We start from the raw sequence: 21514 nt of genomic DNA, 5'->3' as shown, positions 1-21514 counted from the left end.
CCTCCTTCCCACAAGAAAGGCCTCTGGCAGGGGGATGGGGACACCACCGGGTGCGTTTCTGCAGAGCCAGCTCTCCGGGGGGGGGGGGGGGGGCCTTCATGCCCTGCACCCCCCTCCCTGTGGTTTTGGCGATGTTGGGGGCACTTTGCATGGGAGAATCTGTTTATCGGCCATGGCCTGGCGAGAGATGTTGACAGGGAGATGGCCCCCATGACTGCAGCTCCTGGAGGGGGGGTGGAGGGGGGCGCGCTTCAGGCAGGTTCAGGAGCTGGGGGCAGGAGGAGGCCCGAGCCCCAGCTGTGCTGCCTGCCAGCTTGCTCGGCAGTGTGGTCCAGTCACCCCCTTGTCCGACCCTCAGGCCCGTCCGCCTTCCTCCTGGATCCTGTCGGCAAGGCACACCTGCCCGGGGCCAGGAGAAACCACGGGCGTGTGAGAGAGGGACCGGGGGCCCAACACACGCTCATGCTTTGCATCCGCCCTCTGTAACGGGGGACAGTGTCATCCCCATTTTACGGATGGAGTGACTGGGGCTCCAGAAGGTGAGGTCGCCAGCCTTAAGTGACACCGTCAGAGAAGAGTGGATCCGGCCACTCCCGAGTCACCTTGGGCACCACCCACTCCCGAGGCTCAGCTGGCTCCCTGTTCTAATCACTGGACAACACCTTCTTGACCTCTGACCCTGGGGAGGCCCGCTCGGGGTTCCCAGGCGACACACACATGAAGCAGGCAGCACCATCCCCGCCCTTGTGGAGCTCACGCGGGAGGCAATAAAGGAGCAAATAAATATGAAAGTGCAATCTGTACCCAGCTCTCCAAGGTCAGGGGCCACCTCACAGACGGAAGGAGTGACGGGAGCGAGAGGCCGGCGGAGCAGGTGACCGGGGTCCCCCTTCCTGAGAGGAAGGAGTCGGCCTGTGGGGTGACCCCCCCAGAGGCGTGATAACCATATTGAAACCAGGGTCCCTCAGCCTCCAGCAGTGCGTCTTTGGGCAAACCTCTTCCCTCTCTGAGCTTCGGTGCCGTCCTCCTGTGACAGGGGGGATGGAGAAACCCACCTCTCAGACTGGTCCAGGCCCCTCACAAGGCGAACCATGCATCAACCATGCAGAACAGAGGCTACGGCAGCCTTTTATGTCAACCCAGGGGGGCGAAGGCAAGGGGCTGGGAGGGCAAATGGGGGCAGACGGGCCTGCCCGGAGGAGAAGAGTGACAGCGGGCCCTGCGCTGCCAGAATCGCCGGTGTGATCCATCTGAAGTGTCCCTTGATGAGAGAAGCACGGTGAAGTGGAGGCCAAGGTCATAGTTTGCCCATTTTGCAGGGAAGAAAACTGAGGCTTAGAGAGGGGACATTATGCAGCTCGACTTAAGAACAGACGCCCTCAGCAGAAATCGGCAGCGCTTTCCCGGAGCTGCTATATCCTCAGCTGCCTCCCCTCCAGCCACTTCCTCCCCCGACCCAGGCAAGGCCCCACCCAGTGCCTTGGAGAACTCTGGAATCCAAAGAGTATCCCCATAGAGCCTTCCCAAATACCTCCAGAGGGTAGCCAGGTTTCCAAGAACAGAGACTAAGAGTTGATCTTGGAGCAATACCACCATCTTCTGGCCATGCCAAAGAACTGCAGCTCTGGCTTGGCCTCTTTGGGCTCCTACAATGGGCTCCCTGACCGCAGGGTCCGGGAGCTTGTGATAAACAAAGAGACCCACAATAGACAGGAATCAGACAAGAAAGGGAGGTAACGTAAATGGGGATAAGTGTTAAGCAAGAAGCAAACAGGCCTTGTTACAGATCAGCAGCCCTTGAGATGAGGCCCGAAGGTCTGGGGTCGCAGAGAGATAGTAATTTGCCTTTTTCATCTCGTTCCCTCGCAAGTTAAGTGTCCAGTGGAGCTTTCCAGAGGCTCATTGACATGATATTGCCACAGACTAACTGTGGGAGCAGATATCAGAATCCAGCAGAATTTGTCTTCAGTTCAGTTAAACATTAGAGATTTACCCAAAAAAAACAAAAAAACAAAAAGCAAAGGTAAAATAATGCCTCTCACTAAATTCATTTTGTTTTGGAAATACATAAAGAATATGTTATTCACATGGGCATGCAGTGAGTTTATTTTTTCTCATTAATTATCTTTCAATGAAATAATAAAAAGTCTTTTAAAACATCTTAGTTCTAGTTTCTAACGTGGTAGACTCTGTCTATTCCTGACTGCGGTCACACCTTCCCCCACGCAAGGTGCTCCCTGTCCTTGCAGAGCTGGCCACAGTTTGCAACTTCTTACCCACCAGCTCACTTACCGCCTCCCTTGGACTGCGAGCCCCACCCCGGCGTGGGCGGTGCCTGCCTGCCAGTCAGGCCTGTCTCCTGGGCCCCCAGCACCCAGCTCAGCACGTGTGCCCAGGTAAGAACATTTTGTGGAATGAATGAAATGGAGAACCAGCTGAGCCTTGCAGGTGGGTAGTGCCCAAGCAGACTCGGAAGTGACCATTTCCTCTACCGCAAGAGAATAAAGGGGTCCCGAGACCAAAGTGTTTGAGGACCACAGTGACAGAGTTACCACAGTGGGGTGGCCAGGGGAGACGTCTCTGGCGGGGTGATGCTCGGCGGGGACCGGCAGGCCACACACAGTTCGGCCATGTGAAAAGCAGAGGGACATATACACCAAGCAAAGGGAGCAGCCAGTGCAAAGACGCTCGGGAGAAAATAAGATAGATGTGTCAGAGAAAGAGAAAGGCTGGCATTCCGGAGTCCAGGCCAGCACCCAGCACACAGGCGGACACAGAAACACGGCTGGGTGGGGAGAGAAAGAGCTGAGAAGAGACCGGTGGGTGGCTGACACTGCCACCAGGGGCAGAAGGAAGTCATCTAGTTAGGCCTCTTTTAGTCCTTTGAGGCCAAAAGGGCCTTAGAGGTCCCGTATACAAACTGCTTCTTTTACAGAAGAGACGGAAGCCCAGAGCAAGAAGGTGGGCTCCTCAGGATCACCCAGACCAGATGGCAGCAGAATTAAAGCCAGAAGCCAGGGCTGTAGGCACAGGGACCGTGTCCTTTGGGGCTGGACAGAGTCCAGCAGCTGTGGGGAACTGCGTGCGCGTGCAGGCCGGCATTCGCACGCAGCCTCTGAGTGCTGTCCTGCCCCTACAGGCCTGCTTCCGCCCCCACTCCACGCTCCCTCCTCCCCACCCCGGTGTCCAGAGCTTCCACAAGACCAGCAACCCCACTCCCTCCTCTGTCTGGCCAACAGGAGGCGCTTGCCTCTCCTGGCCCTCAGGTCCTGCCAACCCTGAGGAATTCCCAAGTCTTGTAATTGCACCTTGAGCCCTGCTGTGCAGACCTGCCCCTCCCTCCTACCTCGGGCTGTAACCTCCTCCAGGGTGCCCACCACCCACACCCCCGCCTACTGTAAAACAGGTCTGATGAAACCCCTGCGATGCCATGGCCATTTTATTTCCATGGGTTAATTGTCCCTGTCCTTCAAGGCTTTGCTCGTGTACCAGTTCTTCCAGGAAGGCTTCGGCTGCCACCCCACCCTCACTTCACCTCCTCCTGACCTCTTTTCCAACAGCCCCCCCCCACCCACATATCCCACCACCCAGTGCCAACTCAGAATGGAATGCGGGGGGACATCTGTGCATCGCTCTGTGGGACCACTCCCTTGCAGTCCCTGACAACAGTCCCACCAGGAGAGAGTCACCCCATCTTACAGAGCGGACAGAACTCGGAGAAGGAAAGACAGCCCCGAGAGCTCACGGCAGGTGAGAGGCAAAGCTGGGATTCAAACCAAGGTTTGTCAGGAATCTCAGTCCTAGAACGGACTTCAAGTTCTTAAAAATACCCCAGCAGTGGGGGGGCTGGGGGGAGGCAGAAGAGGGTAAAGGGGTGGGAGTGGGGGGTGGTAAATGGTGATGGAAGGAGGCTTGACTTCGGATGGTGAACGCACAATACCATACACAGATGATAGAATGGTACACCTGAAACTAACATAATTTTATTAACCAATGTCACCCCAATAAATGCAATTTAAAAATACCCCAGCAGACTGGGCTTGGCTGTCTGGAACACGACTCTGAGGAAGATCCTGAAGATGCATCCAGCTTCCCTAGGAGAGATAGGTGATTGACTAGCAATGTCTGCCACGGGTGCTGGAAGGGAGAGGTGCGATGTGTGTGTCGCGGACTTGCCAGCCTGACATCACCACACACTGAACTGAACTCTTTCTATTTTCTCCGTCACCAAAGAGCCCTTTGCCTTCCCAATGAAGAACCTGGCTCTTCTTTGAAGCCCCGTCCTGGGCACAAAGTAGTGCTGCCAGACAGCTAGATGACAGGTAGATGATAGATGGATAGATAGATAGATAGATAATAGATCAATAGGTGGGTGATAGACAGAGGTAATGGCTGCACAATCTGAATGCACTTAATGCCACTGAACTCTACACGTAAAATTATTAAGATGATAACTTTAATGCTAAGCACACTTTCCCACCGTTAAAAATAAAACTGCCGGATTGTATTGACATCTAAGGTCATGGTCGTGAGAAAAGGCAGACAGAGCCCACCCACTCCTGCCCCTGGCTCCCTCCCTCCCCGACACCATGCATCCTTTTTGCCAAATAAGAAAGAGGCATCCTTTGGGTGTGAATTGGTTTTTAATATCAAACTGGCATTTAAACAGAAAATGCGACATTCGTGGGTGAACACAAGGAGCCAAGTTTATACTCTGTTGCTGGATCCACGTAAAAATCTGATGTTTAATCTACAGCAGAATTTCCGTCCCTGCATTTGGCATCCCCAGGAGGCAATGATATGGAAAAAGCCCTCTCTGGTCTGTTAAAGTAAAACAATGGGTCCCAGAAAAGGCTCTCAAGAGGGCCTTTGGGGTCCCCTGTGAGCCGAGACACCCTCGCCGCTCCACATGCCCGCACTTGGGACCGCACAGCCCTCCAGCAGGGGGCGCAGCGGCCATGCCCTGGTGCTGCCCACCAAAGGGTTAAGACCCCTTTTCAGATCCCACCCCACTCATGAGATCCTGCTCCTAATGAGCTTGACTTTAGTGGGCTCACGGCCAGCGTGAACACCAGCAAGCCCGGGGCGGGGTGGGGGACCAGGAACACACAGTGTGCCTACTTGGGCCTGGTTTCCTCCGATATGAAGTCAAGGACACACACTCACTGCCATCACCCGTCTCAAAGGTGGCCTGTTCCCAATCATTCTGTCCCCAGGGCCCGAAAGCTCATTGCCCACCCACGGATACACATTTTTGCCCTTCCCAGGGCCAGGGTCTGCCTCTTGGATGCCTACTTCTCCCCACTAGCAGGCCCCCCCTGCAGCCGTCCGGGACGAACAGGTTCCCACTCCAATGAAACTCTCTTAGACTTGCAGCTCATGGCCACGCCCCCTCGGATCTCCAGTGGAAGCCATCTGCCCCCAGGGACCTGGAGGACCCGCTTTCCAGGCGACCCCTCTTCAGAGGCGGCACTGTCACTCGGCCAAGCCGTGGCCCGGCCTGAACGCTGCGCTTTTTGCTCCTTAATCATTGTAGCGCCACCTCCCACCCGTGCAAGTTTATCTCCGGATGGACCCAAGGGTCCTCCTGCTTTCAGGATGCTCTAATCAGTTACCTAAACTTTGACCGGAGCTCATGACAAGCTCCTCAAAATTCCACCTGGGCCAAGCTGTCAGCCTAAAACACAGATCCAACACCTCCCCCACTCAGATCACATCCACGGCCCCCACTGCCCTTAGGACAAACCCCGCATTCCCCGGCAATACAGCTGGGTACACGTCCATTTCCCCTCTGTCGCCCGCTACACTCCCCATGAACCCTCCAGAACCTCTCTGACCCCCAGAGCATTGTGCCCATGGTGCCTGCTGCCCGGAACTCATCCCCACCACACTCCCCTCAGCCGGGGCTCCACTGAGAGGTCTCCCTCTGCAGAAAGACAACCCTGAGTGCCCACACCCTACGCCGCCCCGCACCCACCCGACACACTGGCATTAAAGTGCTGGAGACCAGATGCTGCGTGGCCAGCACTCACCCCCAGTGCCTGGCACGGCGCCTGGCACAAGACGTGTGCGTTATGATCCTTGCCCACATCCTGGGTGCTTCCACAGCCCTCAGGGTCCCTGCAATGGCTCCCATGCCCCCCTCTGAGCTGTGTAAGCTCCATAATGGAAAAGCTCCTGTGTGGATCCCAGCAGCCAGAGCAGTGCTTGGCACAGAGTAGGTCTTCAGCAGCATCAAATCTTTCTTTTTTTTTTTAAAGCATCAAACCTTTGTAGATGAACACAAAGGAGTTGCCTGGCAGAGGAAATTTGAGCTTCCTGCTTCAAGTGAAATGGGGCAAGACAGCCACTAGAGGGCAGCAGGCACGTGCTTCCCCAGTGCAGCCTCCACCCCTTCCCTGGCCCAGCCAGCAGCCAATGCACCTTCTCCAAGCTCCTGCTGGCGCATCCTCCTCTTGTTCCCTTTGCAACTCAGGCCTCACTGCCAGCTCCACTCGGTTATCTCAGTGCATGGCTGCCAGAGAGACTCTCAGCCCCAGACCAGCACCCAAGGACCCTGTCCCTGGGCTGATCCAACCGTCCAGGTGCTGCTGCATGAGCTGCTCTCCCCCATAGACCCTGACTACCAGACGGATCCAGCAAAACTGGCCCCTCTCAACCTGGTGCCACCTACCCCCCTGCTCCCGCTCCCCAGGAACCCCTGGCCTCCTGGCTTCCTCTCTCTGCTCCCAAAGGACCCTGCTTCAGCCCTTCCAAACTCCCTTCCCACCAAAATCCCATCATCTCAGTGCAACTAAATTGAACAGAAATTGAGAGGAAACTGAGCTACTTAACGCTAAGGTGTAAGCAGGGGAATATTCCAATCTAAAGCTTTATGTCCTGGGGCTCCCAAAACTCCAAGGTCCCCAAATTGAGGCCTCTGGGCCCTGGGCTGGTAACTGACAGTGGTTTCACACGTAAGGGCACCGTCTCTGAACACACCAGAGGGGCACGTTCAGGACTCCCAGAGCTGCCGCCACTCACATTGGCTAGTCCAGCTCTGCAGCTCTGAGGCCCGAAACCCTCACGCAGATAATGAGGGGTTGATAGGATGCGTCCAGTGGCCAACCCCTTTGAAGGCTGACTCTGCTTCCTGCCCCGCCCCCCTCAGCAGACACCACTCCTCCATCAAGCCCAAGCCACCCCCAACCCCCCGGCCCTGCACCTCCTTTACAGCCCCTCGCTCTTTACTGACTTCAGACGGTTCTGACCCAGGGCAGTCTCCAAGCCCGATGCTACTAGCTACACCCCCGCCGTGTTAGTCAGAGTCCAGATGGGGGTTAGCCCCGACCCAGCCATGCCGCCATCCACGCTGTTAACAGTAATAGTGAGGAGGAGTGTTAGACCTGGTGTTAGTCAGGAGGAAATCCACAAGGAAATCCACAAGCCGTTAGTTTCTGCTGAAAGGAACAGACCAGGAGGGCAGGAGTTAGTTGAGGTTGAAGGAGAGGTTAATTAAGAGCCGGTCAGAGCCAGGCTAAGAGCCTGGAGCCCCCAGATGGGCAGGGCTGGCTGTTAGTGGCCAGCCCCCCCGCCAGGGGCAGCCAGGGCAAGGCAGGGATTAGCTGGGTGAGAGCAAGGGTTAGCGCAAGGGAGCCAGAGAGTAGCCCAAAGAGACCGAGGTGCCTACTGGAGGTGAGGTGCAGAGTCACCCCCAGGTGTGGCCCTGGCCTAGCGGCTGGCGGGCTCTGGGTGAGGCGGGCTGGGGCCAGGGTGTGGGTCCAAACAGGCCGGGGGGTCAGGGACGAGCTCCCAGCTGGCCTGAGGGGTTGCAGAACCCTATGGGGCTCTGGGGTTCATTTCTTGCTTCCCACTTCCTCCTTCTGCAAACTCCAAACCCAGATCTCTGCTTTCCTCCCTGCCTTCTCAAGCTCCCTGGCAGGAGCAGCCCCTCTCAATGACTTCCAGTAAGACAAATGGCCCTTATCTACTCCCAGTGCGGGAGATCGAGGATCCCAGCCTCCGGCACGGGAAGGGCCCCTCTGGCTGACTTCCTGTCGTAGGAGCAACCACTCTCACTGGTCTCTTGGCCACACCTTCTCACCTCCTTGTGAGCAGGCCAAACATGCTCCTCTTGCTGACTTCCGGTGTAAGAAATGCCCTTCTTCGCATCCTTCAAATACGGGAAATGCTCCCTCTGGCTGACTTCCTGTACTAGATGCTCCACTCCGTAGTTTCCAGTATGGGAAAAGCCCTATATATTGGCTTCCCTTTCTGACTTCTAGTGTGAGGCAAGCCCCTTGGCTGACTTCCAATGCGGGACACGCCCCCTCCCGCCCCATTGACTTCCTGTGCAACACCAGCTTTCCAAAGGGGAAAGTTCGATCCTCGCTTCCCTCCAGAGGAGGACACACGGGCCCCTTCTCTCTGATGATCCCTTGTCTGGGAAAAGCCCAGAGCGCCACACTCTAGACCCACAGGCCTCCACACGCACACCCCAGAGGTTGCCCTGGTCCCGCTCACTCCCAGTGGCAACCAGACTTCCGCACGGAGGAGAGATGCTCAAGTTCGGAGGCAAGCCTCCGTGTCCACGTGACCACCTCCTCTTCCTTCGGGCCACCCGTGCGGTCAATGGGGCTGTCCCCTGCCTCAGACCTGGCCCCGTGGGCTCTGAACTCAGAACTCACAGCCCCTTGGGGCAGCCAAGTGGAGCATCTGCCTGCAGGGCCAGCCCCAGGCCATCTGCTTGCCAAAAGGAGGGAGGACCAGCCCCCGAGGGGGCCCAGAGCTCGGCAGGGCTGGGGTTAGTAAGAAGAGAAAACGGGGTTAGTAGAGGCTGGGTTAGTAGGTCAGGGCACAGCACCAGCAGACAGGGGCACCTCAGCAGACACACACGGGAGGCACTAGGAGAAAAGGGAGAACGCACGCGGGCCCGTTAGTTTGTTAAGGGACGGTCGGGGTGCACTCGAGACCCCTCCGGGTTAGACGGGTTAGTAATCGCACACAAGAGCCGCCTACAGAGAAGAAGGCTGAGGAGGAGGAAGAGTGGGGGGAAGAGACGGTTAGGGGTTCAAAGCGAGTGTCTGGCCCCAGGCAGAAGGGTCTCTGTGCAGGACACCCAGAGGACCCAGGGCTGGGCAGGATTCATGGTCAACCAGCTTTTCTGGGTCTCCCACCCTCACCCCAGCTCCTTTTTGTTGTTATCTTAAGTATCTGCCACTTGTCAAGTCCTTAATATTCATAGGACTCCTCACTGAATCCCTCGAGGTAAAGATCCGGACTCCCAAACCACTGCTGAGGAAATGGGGTTCAGAGAGGTGAGGTGACTGCTCGAAGCCGCCCGGCAGGAAGTGGCAGCGCCGATGAGTCCTACTGCACGCCCTGCCCTGGAGTGCGGGTCTGCACAGAGACCCCAGGCCGTGGGCAGGGCCTTCCGGAGCCTCGTCCGCCCCCATGTCCCCGCCCCTTGAAAGGCCCTTGAGCTGCAAGGTTAGTAGGGTCAGGCTGCGGGGAGTTAGTAGGGCATGCTCGGGCCTGGTTAGTGGGTTAGTCGGTTGGCGGAAGGCCAGGCACCTGGTCACACGCCACAGCGTCCCGGCCGAGCCCTGGGTTAGTGGGTTAATCACACCATGCAACGCTGCCCGGCCCCTCCGGCTGCAGATCCGGAGGCCTCCCACCGCCCCCCAGCCGAGGAGCCTGGCCTGACCAGGGCAGGGGGTCTGCCTCCCAGCCCCACAGCCCCACCCGAACCAAGACCATCCACGTAGACCCTGCCCAGAAGCATTCTGCTTCCCGGTTTCGAGACTGTGGGCCTCAGAGGCCCTCCCCCCGAACATTTCAGTTCCCCTGAAAATACACCTCGCTCGTCTTGGCTAGAAACCCCCTGCTTGGTTCTGGTCAGGCCCTTCCCAGAGGGCTGGATCCTGTCACACTCTCACACACACACACACACACACACACACACATCTTCCCATGAAACAGCCGATGCCCCAGAACCACTGTGTGCGGTGGGCTTCTCTTCTGGGCACCACCAGCTGGGCCTCTGGCTGCTCCAGCCACCGGCTGTCTCCGCCTCCTCCCCGCTCTGCACTGAGCTCACCAACACCCAGCGCCAAGGTCAGACGTCCTTGCCCCTCCTGGTCTATGGCCTTTCCAGCCCATGCTGAGAAGCACCTGCTTGCGCCCCACTTCCGGCACCTCCCACCACTGCTGTAACTTTCCCACAAAAACCTCAGCATTTTCCCAGGTCTCACCGACACTCTGTTGAGAGAGAGAGACTCTGCCCAGTACAGTTTGGGGGAAACACCTCATCCTCCGTCTGTCCTTGAGTGTTCAGTGTCCGCCAGCATTGGGAAGGTTCTGCTAAGTCTTACAGTACAGAAACCTACTGAATTTGAGCTCACTTTTTTTTTTTTTTAAAGAGCAATGGCCTCTCCTGGAACTCACTTTGGAAATCTCTGCTCTAATTCCGCGCCCCCCACCCCAGCTCCCGCTGGAAGCTCTCAGCTAAGCTACATCTTTCTCAACTTTCAATGCCCTGATGGGGTCGGCCTTGCTGGGAAGTCTGTGCAGGCCGCTACAGCCCACTCGGGGACCTCACCCCCACACCCAGGCCCTCAGAACCTGGGCCTCCGCACACGGGTTTCTGCCCCGCTCTCCAGTCCTCCCTGGGGAGCTGGCTTCCTCCCACCCAGTGAGGCCGTGAAGTCTGAGCGTTGGGACCGTGGCTGGATCCTCACCCACACCCTCTCCCTAGTGGCTGCCCTGGGAAGGGCTCCCAGTAGACACTCGATACTGATGTGAGGAGGGGAATTCAGATGCCCCAGGAAGCTTCGGAGCTACTACTGTGGAGGCCACCAAAGGCAGCCACTTCCCCAAGCTGCTCAGAGACGGGTCTTAAGAAAACAGGCAGGGGAAGGGCTGGTCAGAAACACCTCTGGATGGGAAGATGCTGACTCTCCAGTCCAGAGCACCGGAAACAAGGCGAATCCTAGATCTAAACTCCCGGGATGGGGAGCGTTTAGTGAGCACCTGTTAAAATGCAGGCCCCGTTTCCAGCACTTGATGCCACTGAATACCCCCAGACCACCCTCCCTGCAGGGGAGCAGATGGCCCCCGCTACAGAGTGGAAGTCAGACTCGCAGAGGTGAGGGGACGGGCAGAGTGCGCACCTCAGCCCAAAGCCCAGGCTCTTCCCAGGGTACCCCTCTCCTGGGGGCTCCTCCTCACTGTCCTGAGTCCAGCCAGTTCTGTGTGTCCCCAAGGCACCCAGGGCCCCCCTAGCCCAGGCCCCCCACACTCTGTTACAACTGCCTGCAATGGGCTGGTTGGTGTCCCTCCCCAAATTCACAGGTTTCAGCCATGACCCCCAATGTGACTCTATTTAGAGACGGGGCCTTTGCAGAGTTCATTAGGGCTGGATTAGGGTGGGGCCCTAATCTGGTAGGACTGGGGTCCTTGTAAAAAGAGAAAGAGACACCTACCCTTCCCCAACCCCACCTCTGGGTGTGTGCACGAGAAAAGGCTGTACGGGGGACACCGAGAAGGTGGCCACCTGTGAGCCAAGGAGGGAGGCCTCCGGGGAAACCAACCCTGGCACCTTGACCTTGGACTTCCAGCTCCAAAACTAAGAAAACACATTTCTGCTGTTGAAGCCGTTCCATCTGTGGTACTCTGCAGTAACAGCAGCCCGAGTTGACTGACACCAGCCCCCTCCCCCCCCTGGGAAAATGACACCTAGCTTTAAGCTTGCCTGAGGAAGTACCAGGGCGGGCCTTGTGCAAACGCTGGGCCCAGCGGCTCTGGAAGGGCTGGGACGAATGGGGAAAGGCAAGGTGGCCGTGACTGAACCTGTGTGGTGGGAGAGGCGCCGGGCCTGCCGGGCCTGCCCTGCCTGCCCTGCCTGCCCTCGCCCCACAACGACGGAATCGAGGAGCAGGGCTCTGAGGTCCCGCCCGCGCCCTTTGGGTGCTGGGAGCAGGGGCCAGGGTCTGTCTCCTGGGGAGCCCCTGGGCTGGGTCTCCTCCTGTCTCGGCAGAAACTCTCCTCTTTCAGTACAGCACACCCATCCCACCCCCCACAGCCGCCCCTCCCAGACCCTGACCGCCTCCTCCCAGGGGCCATCAGAAAGAAGGCGAGCACGAAATAGCCCCACCCAACAGCGTCCCCCACAGCGAGCACCACTCGCAAGGCAGATGGCGCAGAACAGACTGAGCGGAGCCGCGTCTGCCCTCCCTCCCACTGGCAGCTCCTCCCGACTCCCACCCCGAGCGCGCTCCTGCCCCACCCCCACCCCCAACACACACACATCCTGTGGGGTCCGTGGGACCCGGCCTGGGGGAGGGTGGAGTCAGTGGGGCCTCTGCCCAGGCTGGCTCCTCCCACCGGCAGACATTCAAGGAGGAGCCAATTCTGCGCAAAGTCAGAAAGTGAGGGCCCCGGAGGTGGGTCCAGGCGGCTGCCGAGGGGGCGGTGGGCTGCCGGCCGCCCTCACACCCCTGGAGCTGGCCTCCCTGGCCAGGTCCCCATGTCCCTGAGCATTGACCAGGAGGGCCCGGTATCCCTCCAGGAGAGGCTCCATCCCAGAAGTCGGGCAGACGAAGGTCTTGGGAGAAAGAGCGAGGATTCCAGAAAACCACCGGAGGCTGCTCCCGTGCCCCTGCGGCCGCAGTCCCGTGGGCTCCAACGATGAGACCAGGCCAGGAGTCCCGGAGCGACGGGGTCACCTGGGGGAGGCACAGCGGGTCAGGATCGGGGCACAGCCTTCGTCCCCAGCACCTCAGGTCCGCCCAACCTGACGCCACATCGGAGCGGGGACACCTTCCAAGACCCCCAGGCTCCCTCCTGTGCCCCCAACACCTAGACAGGGTGTGGCTGAGGGCTCTGAACGCTACGAACTTTTAGAAGAACAGGAAGTGGTAAAGCCGTGGACACCCGCCTGGTAGGACCAGCTCGGAGAGGAGGAAGCAATCAAGGCCACCCAGGGCCAGCCCTGTGGGCAGCACGACCCAGGGCCAAGGGTGCCAGCGGGCAGAAGGGGCCTTCAGAGTCCTTGGGAGGCCTGGGTTCCTTCTACAACATTCCCGCCAAGGAGACCTCCGCATCGCCCTCCCAAAATACACAGCACACACAGACACACGCACGCATACCTCCCAGGACGGGGAGCTCACTGCCTCACCGAGACTGTGACAGGGCACATTCTCACGCGATCATCTGCGAGGGCAGAACCACGTCTACGGTGTTCGCTTCTGGATCGTCGGGCTGGGAGAGGGCTTGGTCCGTGCGAGTGCTGAGTGAAAGGAGATGCCGAGGCCGCTGCCATCCATCCGCCCCCACCCAGAGCACACAGAACAAGCCTGCTTTTCAAGAGCGGAGGTGTCTGGCCAGGCCCAGACCTGGGGCGGGGTCTGAGTGGGGAGACAATCTCCCGGCATGAAGTAAGTTCAGTGGGCCCTCCCTCCCCCACGCCTACCCAGGCTACGCCTACCTGGCCACGCCCAGCCAACACTTCGGTACCCCGGGCCAGGTCCCGGCTCCCACGTACAGCCCCACAGGCCCATCCTGGAAGACAAAAGAGCCAACCACACTGCAGGAGAAAACTGCAAGCAGCCCCCTCCCAGGCCTAGACCCAGACCCAGACCCGAGCCTAGGCTGCATTCTCTGCTAACAAGAGGAAGGCTTGAGAGCCAGAGAGGCGGGGCCCAGGCACGTCACACTCCTCCTCCTCCCTTCCTCCCACCCCAGAACAGTTTTCACCCACTTGCCTGGTCCCCAACAACAGCGGAATGGGACCCAGGAAAGACGGAACAGAGTCAGGAGTGGGGAGAGCGGATCCCAGCTCCGCCCTGCTGGGTAGTCCTGGAGAGTCTGTCCCCCCCACCCCGGAGCCGTGGGACCCTTCCAGCCCCGACAGTCGCTGCGGTGCACAGCAGTGGCAGTGGGCAGGACAGAGCAGGGGCCCTGGTGCTGCTCAGCCACAGTTATTTTTCTGCCCGCCCCTCCGTCAGGTGCCCACTGATTCTGGCTCGGACCATCTCCCGGGTTTTGCCCTGGGTGGCAGATAAGCCACCTTCGTCAACTGGCAGGCCTGGGCTGGAAGAGTCAATAGCCCTCCACACATTTCAGAACTCGCTGCCGGCACCTGGGACGTGGGGCACAGGTCTAGGAGTGGCACTGAGAAGAAGGGGTCCTCCGGGCAGTGGCTGCCGTCCCCACTTGACCGCCAAGCAAAGGAGCCCTGGCCGAGTCATATAAATATGATGACGAGGGGCCGACACTGAGGACAGACCCAGCCTCCTTCTGAGACCACATCTGCCACTTCTCAGATGAAGCCATTCAACTCGGCCTCTCAGCACTTCCTACCAGTGGGCTTTCTAAAATACTAGCCTGGACGCCCAAAGCGGGGTGTGGAAATTACCTTTCGTGGGGCCCCATCACGTGGGGACAAGCTCTTTCTTTGTGGCACAGAGGAAGAAAAGTGAGTGAGCCATATCACCAAGGTCCCCTCCCACCTGGGGACACGTGCCTGCACAGACCAGGAGGGGCAGGCTGGGAGGCTGTGGGCTGGTAAGTTCGAATACTTATCTGCAAGGCGGCCTCCCCGCGAGGCCTTAGCCATCCGGAAGCACTCGGAAATCCCCTTCTCCCACTCTGCCCCAGGAACTTGCTGCGCCCTGCAAAGACGTCCTCCGGGGAGCACCATGTGACCAGAGAGACCCTGTCCCCTGGCCCTTGTGTGCCCATCCTGGAGGTCAGTGAGACGATGGTGTTCTCATGGACAACGCTAGCTCCCAGGTCAGGCTGACAGCTGTGTAGGAGAGAGTACAAGAAGGCCCTGAGGTCAGACAAACACAGATGAATCTGTGGCCCCCAACCCCATGTGTCCAGTATGTGACCCTAAGTTCATTCTCCAAGGCTTAGCCAGCGCCTGGCACACAGTAGGTGTTCCAAAACCTACTCTTGCCAGTTAATGACTTAAACTTTGAGTAAATCTTGGGGGGATACTGATGTCCCAAGAATTCGAGCCATAGTTTTCCTGTGGCATGGGTGCCCCCTGGCAGTGAGGGGAAGAGAGGGGAGAGACGACACCCAATAAGGAAGCACAGGTCTAATTCAAACCCCTTCTTAGTGACTGGACTGACCACCCACAGTATGTGCATCAAATGGAACCTGCTGGGCAGTGAAGAGGGACAAGCTGTTGGGACACAGGACAGCACGGATGAACCTCAAAAACGTACAGAGTGAAAGAAGTCAGGCACACGCGACCACGTGCTGGACAGTCCCATTGACATGAAATGCCCAGAGAAGGCAAACCTACAGAGAGGGCAAGGAGACCAGTGGTTGCCTGGGATTGCGGGTAGGGTGGAGATTAATGGTAAATGGGTGCGAGGAATCTTACTGGGGCAACGGAAACTCTAAAACCGATCGCTGGCGCTGGGCGCACAACTTGGTAAATTTATTGAGAATCACTGAACCGTGTGCTCTTGAAGTGGGTGAGTTGTATCATTTAAATTATGCCTCCGTGAAGTTAGACCAAAAGGGATAGAACTTCTGATTCATGCAAAAACAAGTACAAGCCTAAAAAACGTGGTGCCAAGTAAAAGAAAGAAAGAAAGAAAGAAAGAAAAAGAAAAAAGCCCAAACACAAAAGTCCCCATATTCTCGGCACCGTGGAATGAGCAATCGTGCCCACAGGATAGAGAGCAGACTGGGGGTTTCCCGGGCCTGGGGCTGGAAGACGGCTGGCAGCGGGCATTGTCGGGGGGATACAATGTTTTCTATGTTGATTGCCATGGAGGTTGGCTAGGCGTATGTCTATTGAGGCACATTGAAATGTACGCTTTAAATGGGTGCGTTTCATTGTACATAAATTATGCCTCAGTGAGGTCATTTTTGTAAAACTTGTTTCCATGTGATGACAGAGGACAAGAACCGAGGCGGGCGAGATGAAAAGCCACACAGGGACCTGGTGGGGGCCCCAGGGCCCAGCATCTTCGCATCCACTAGCCCAGGAGAGCCATGCCCCACCCACTTCAAGCCAAGGTCAGGTGCCCCAGCGGAGAAGCTGTGACTGAGGGACTGGAGCCCAGAGAACCCTGGAGGCCCCGCCTACCTCGGAGGTCCAGGTCTCAGCATGCACGGATTTCACGGTAGACAGGCGTGAGCACGGTGCTGGTCTCTACCGCCCCACGGGCGCACCGAGGAGAGGACGGGTCCTCTTGGCCGCTCCTCCGATGCTGTTAGGGCCACGGTGGCCTTGTGAACGTGTCTGGAGCGACACAGGCAGGCGGAGAGATGCCTCCACCTGTCATCAAGAGAGAAAGAGAGAGGGGCGGGGATAAAGATGAACCCATGGGCACGCTGGAGCGTAGACACAGGGTCCTGGTCTGAAATCACAGCCTGTGCCCAAAACTGATCTCTTCGGATGCAGAGCAGAAGCAAAGCAGGAGACTGCAGGGTATCCAGGCTGGGCTGGTGCCAATCAAAACACCCTAACCCACTGGAAAGGACCGGGGCTTTAGGGTGCGGGTCCCTGTCCTGCTCTGCCCCCCGGCGCAAGCGCATCACCCTTCTGGGTCTGGCTTCCTATCCACAGTGACTGTGACTGCCCAACCCCAAGGCTATTATGGGGATTAAATGGGACGATAAATACTCTCTATCCACTTGCATTCTCTTCTACTGCGGAGTGCAGGCCGCTCACTAACACTGCCCAGAGGCTGTTCACTCCCCCCGCCCCCGCCCCCAAACTCTGTGCGCTGTTCCTGGTAACGATGAGCAGCTGCCAGGAAAACATGCATTCGGTTGCATCTTAGGATCCCGCTGGGTTTTGAGGTTTTTCCCTGACTCTGGAATAAAATAGCAGAGATAAGAGGCTTATGGGAAGCGCTGGCCTAAATTGCTCTGGATGAGTGAGCGCTGGGAAATAAGGAAGCTCCCGGGAACAACACCATGTGCACGCAGGAGACAGGCTGAGGGGCACAGAGGCTTCTGCAGGGGCGCAGAACGTACCCTTTCTAGACGGAGTCAAACAGCACACCCAAAGGAGGAACTCCGGGACTCAAATCTCCCTCAAACGAGGGAGCCTCTGAGCTGGGGGGGAGGGGAGGGGAGGAGAAAAGCAAGAAGGAGGGAGAGGAAGGTCAAGGAACATTGCCTGAGGACAGATACTAATAGGGCACACCTTCATCTACCTGACGAAACAGGAGCTGGGTTTTATTGTGCCCATTTCACGGATGAGGAAACTGAGGTTCGGGGTAAAGTGCCTGGCTCCAAGATCACCCCGAGAGAAAACGGCGCAAATGGATTCTAAACAGGCCTGCTGGACCCCAGCGGGGCAGAAGATGTCTGTTCAAGCGTGGGGGTGGGGATTAAGTGCGGAAAGACCTGAAGGGGGTACTGGCAAATGGCAGACACTGGCCGGCAACATTAGTGTTACTGGGAAGACACTGGGCCTCGACTGCTAAACCGTCTCGGATGGGCTTACTCTAATTACTTTGACGATCTTGAGACGATTCGTCCACTTTTAGGAGAGGCAGTATTGTCATGCAGTGCAGTATAGTGTCATAGTTACAAACACATTTCAGGGTTATACCAGATTCAAGTTCAAATCCTGGTTCTCCAATGAACGCGCTGTGTGACCAGGAGCTAGTCACTTCACCTTCCTGAGCCTCAGCTGCTCGTCTGTAATGCTCACCTCCCAGCCTTACCGCGGATGACGCAGTGTCTGGCGAGAACCTCGGTAAGTGGTTACCAAACAGTAGCCGGAGCTGGTTAATTAATGATCTACTCCTCACCCCTGAGCACACAGCAGTTCAGCCCCTCCCTCCCTTCCATGCATCATTCAGTAACCTCCAGAGGGGCCCACCTGGCACCACGAGGCAGAAGGGGACACCTGCCACATCTGATCCAATCAGCAGACAGAGGGATGGGGAAACAGATGTCACCCTCAGCAGGCCCCTGCCTCTGCCCCTGAGTATCTCCGGCTATTGTTCCCAAGCTCCAGCTGACAGATGAGCCCTGCGGAGGAGAGGAGAGGAGGGATCCCCTGGGAACAAAGGCTTCTGCTACACGTTATTCACCAGCCCATTGAACCTGCACAATGGGCCCAGCGCTCCAGAAACACCCTACCCGCTCGGCCCAAGGCTCACCCGGAGGAACCAACAGCCCAGGACACACGAAAGCAGAAAACCCAGCATCAGTACAGGACTCAGGGGCCGTGGAAGTGAACTCCGGGAGTACACGGTGATTGCACTATAGCAGCAGGGTCTTCATGAAGCACCTACTGGGCGCCAGGCATTTTACAAACGCTGGTTCAGAGCCTCAGCCTGTTAAAGCAGGGCCCCTGATTCCCACGCCACAGACCAGGAGACTGAGGCTCCGGGAAGGGAAATCGCCTCCTCACTGAAGCCCACACAGACAGTAGGTGGAGGGAAGGACCCTTTCTCTTCCCAGCGCACCGCCCGGCCTCGGTGACTGATAAATTCACAAGGTGTAGTCCTGCCCTGGGCCAAGCACGGATCAGGTCCAGAGACAGACACTTAAAATCGAAGGTGGACACAAAGAAAACAACCCGCAGGCCCAACAATAGGAAACTGAGCAGAGCGAGTGTGTGTTTATCTACTTCTTGAAACACCAGCCCCCTCACAGCGATTTCTGCAGAGGGCGTGAAAGCGTAGAGAGAGCCTTTGATGTAACTTTGCTAAAGCCGTACACCTCCCGCACAGTCTCAGCGAGTATTTTCCGTAGAGAAACAGGTACCAGAAGAAGATTCGTGGAAACGGCAAATACAGAAGTTACTCTTGGGCGATGGAACTACGGAGTTTTCTTCCCTTCTTTTTCCTCAAATCTTCTACGATTATCATGTGTTTATTAAGTTTATTAAATTCGTAAAAAAAATCCCCCCAAATCATAAAATTCTCCTTTGGAAGTGGGCGGAGAGAATGATTCTCCTGAGGCTCCCGGTAAGGAGTTCGGTGAAGACGTGAAGACCAAGCCCTCTCCTCCGCTAAAAAGTGGAGAGGTGGGCAGGAAATGCGGGGAGAAGGGTGCAGGGTAGATTGCAAAGTCTTTCTCCATGGGGGGGGTCACTACGTAATAAAAGAGGTGGGCTTTGGGGGCACAGGGAATGTCACCTCCAAATCCTTCATCGTGAAAATAACTAAACTCAGTGTGGGTTTTCCAGGCCACCAAAAAGCTAGGTGCTGGCAAAGCGTCTCCGAGGAGACCATTGTGCCCAGACTGCTGCATGGTTCTGGGCCAGGGGTGAGGGCAGACGAAGGTGGGGAACTGTTCTCTCAACCCGAGGTCCGTCCACGGGCCGGAGGAGAGGGCGGCAGGGGTCAGAGCACACGCCCAGACGTCCAGCCCCACCCAGTCCTGCTGACTCATCCCCTGGCCACGTGGCGCGCACGTCTGCGTATTTGAAGCTCCGCCCCTGAAGTCTGAGCGCCGCTGTCCTCAGGTTTCCCTGTCTGTCAAGTGGAATTACTCATCCCTACCCCCCTACCCCACCCTACGCCCAGCGACCGAGAAGCCCCGAGACGCTCCCAGATGGGAATGTGCGTTGGAAAGTAAGGCACTGCGCCCCTGGGTCGCGCTCCGTCTGAGGCTGGCGGCGAGGAAAACAAAGCCGCTTCCAGCACGTTAACTCACCTTTCTCTCCCCACCCTCCCCGCACTACTGCCTCCCTCCCGTCTTCCCCCAGCCGCAGGTGGGGGCCTTTTCCCCGCCACGGCACTGCAGTGGGGTGTGCGCGCCAGCCATCCCGGCTCGCGGCAGCCCCTGGTCTGGAGCCCGGGATGAGGGTGGGAATCCAGGCTCGCGGGGCGTCCCCCTGCCTGCACCGTCCAAGAAGCAATTTCTCTAGCCCAGGGCCCTCCGCTGGAGGAGAGGAGAGAGCTGGCCCCCTCCCTGCCCAATTCTCAGCCTCTCCAGAGAAGGTATTGGCGAGGAGGAGAGGTGGGCAGGGAGCTGGTGGCTTCTTGGGGTCTCTTCAGCCCCACTTGGGGGTGTAACCTGGGCTTTAGAGTCCGACATACCTGGACTCAGAATCCCTAGCTCTGCGACCTTGGACGCGCACCTAACCCTCTCTGGATCTAAATTTCCTCACCCTTACAATGGGACTGTTGTGATTCGCATGCAAAGCACTGAGCCTGCTGTTGGCATGGGGTTAGCTCTGCGTAAACTGGTGGATCGTTATTACAATTATCAATGGTTTTCTGCCCCTCTCCACCCTTTTGGAGCCACACACAGGACTCTAGACATCTGGAATTTTGAGTCCCAGAAGTGGAGCATTGGTAGGAGCTAGTGGGTGGGTGGGTGGGGTTTCAATGTGAGGGAAGGGGGCTCCAGGGCTCTGCTCCACCAACCCACCCTCACCCCCAGTTCTGAGCCCACTGGGCTCTGTCCACGATTTGGTCAGTTAACAGCTAACCCGGTGGATGGGAAAGGCCCAGGGTCCCCTCGTGTCTGTCTAGGAGCGGTGGGGAGAGGAAGGTCTTTGTTCCCCGTCCGCACTGCTCTCCCAGCGCGTCCTTCCCACTTCCTTCCCCGGCGCCCCACCCAAGCCGGCGTCTTGGCTGCATTTGATAACTGCAGGCTGGAGGGAGAGGCTCTTCATCCATCAAATCAGGGGCACTTTAGGCAGCGTTTGCCATCCCCTGAACCCTGCCTGGGACCCTGGGACCCTGCAACCTACCCTCGGGGGATTAGGCTGTTCCAGGGGCGGAAACAGGGATACCTGGGGAGAGGGCGCTGTGAGGATGGGGCGGCGGCTCACCTCGAGTCGGCGGTCCTGCGGCTCGAGTGCAGAGGTCTCTTTGTGCCCGGGCTCACAGCGCAGAACTGGGGAGCCCCTGCAAGCGCCTCCCATCGCAAACTCCTCCCCGTACTCGTCCGCAGCCTCCCTCCCTCTGGTCCCCCGAGCGCAGCCGGCATCGTCTTTGTAGCTGCTGCAGCGCCCAAGAAATTTTAATGCGGGAGCGTCTGGCAGGCGGAGGTGCCCCACCCCCGGCCCTCGCCTCGGCCCTCCTCGCCCCTCCCCGCACCCTTGCCACACCGCATTCCACCCCCTACTTCCTCCCGGGGGTCCGGGCCAGGGAGCAGGGGTGCGGCCGGGAGTGGGGGGGCACCGCTGCCCCCACCGCACAAGGGGACCGGCCTCGAGGCGCGCTCAGCCTCCAGCATCCCGGCCCGCGGCGCTGCCATGGCAACGCATACCCGGCTGGACCCAGCAGCGGAGAGCTCAGAGATGGAGAGGCGCGCTTGGGGTGCGCGACCGCGGACCAGGGGAGCGGAAGCCTGGACCCAGGCGTACCAGAACCAAGAGACTGGTCCTGGGGTACCAGCTGCTTAACCCGCACAGCCTCAGCGTCTGCCTCTCGGTTTTCCCTGCTGGATGGACACGTGCCCGAGGTGGAGTCGAGATTTGAACCCAGCCTGGGACTTCACACCCATGTTCGTGACACTCCATCGTTTAGCCTAACTTTTATAAATTTGGTGTGGGTTTTTGTTTTGTTTTGTTTTGTTTTGTTTTTTC

General features: G+C 58.0%; 1 long non-coding RNA gene across 2 annotated transcripts; it reads right to left on the bottom strand.

The window, feature by feature from the left end:
* Positions 1-11871: 11871 nt before the first annotated feature.
* On the bottom strand, positions 11872-21142 carry LOC118497849. 2 transcript variants are annotated; one of them, XR_004900357.1, is made up of 5 exons: positions 20675-21142; positions 16091-16282; positions 13466-14785; positions 13128-13267; positions 11872-12704 (listed from the first exon to the last, which is right to left on the bottom strand). It is a non-coding gene; the product is annotated as an uncharacterized LOC118497849 (long non-coding RNA). The 2 variants fall into 2 exon arrangements; XR_004900358.1 differs by having other exon boundaries at positions 20756-21142.
* Positions 21143-21514: the final 372 nt, after the last annotated feature.

Source organism: Phyllostomus discolor, chromosome 13 (assembly GCF_004126475.2).
Source record: "Phyllostomus discolor isolate MPI-MPIP mPhyDis1 chromosome 13, mPhyDis1.pri.v3, whole genome shotgun sequence".
In the NCBI taxonomy this organism is placed as follows: Eukaryota; Metazoa; Chordata; class Mammalia; order Chiroptera; family Phyllostomidae; genus Phyllostomus; species Phyllostomus discolor.
Note: the sequence above shows the minus strand (reverse complement) of the source record. Positions and strands in the feature narration are given on the sequence as shown.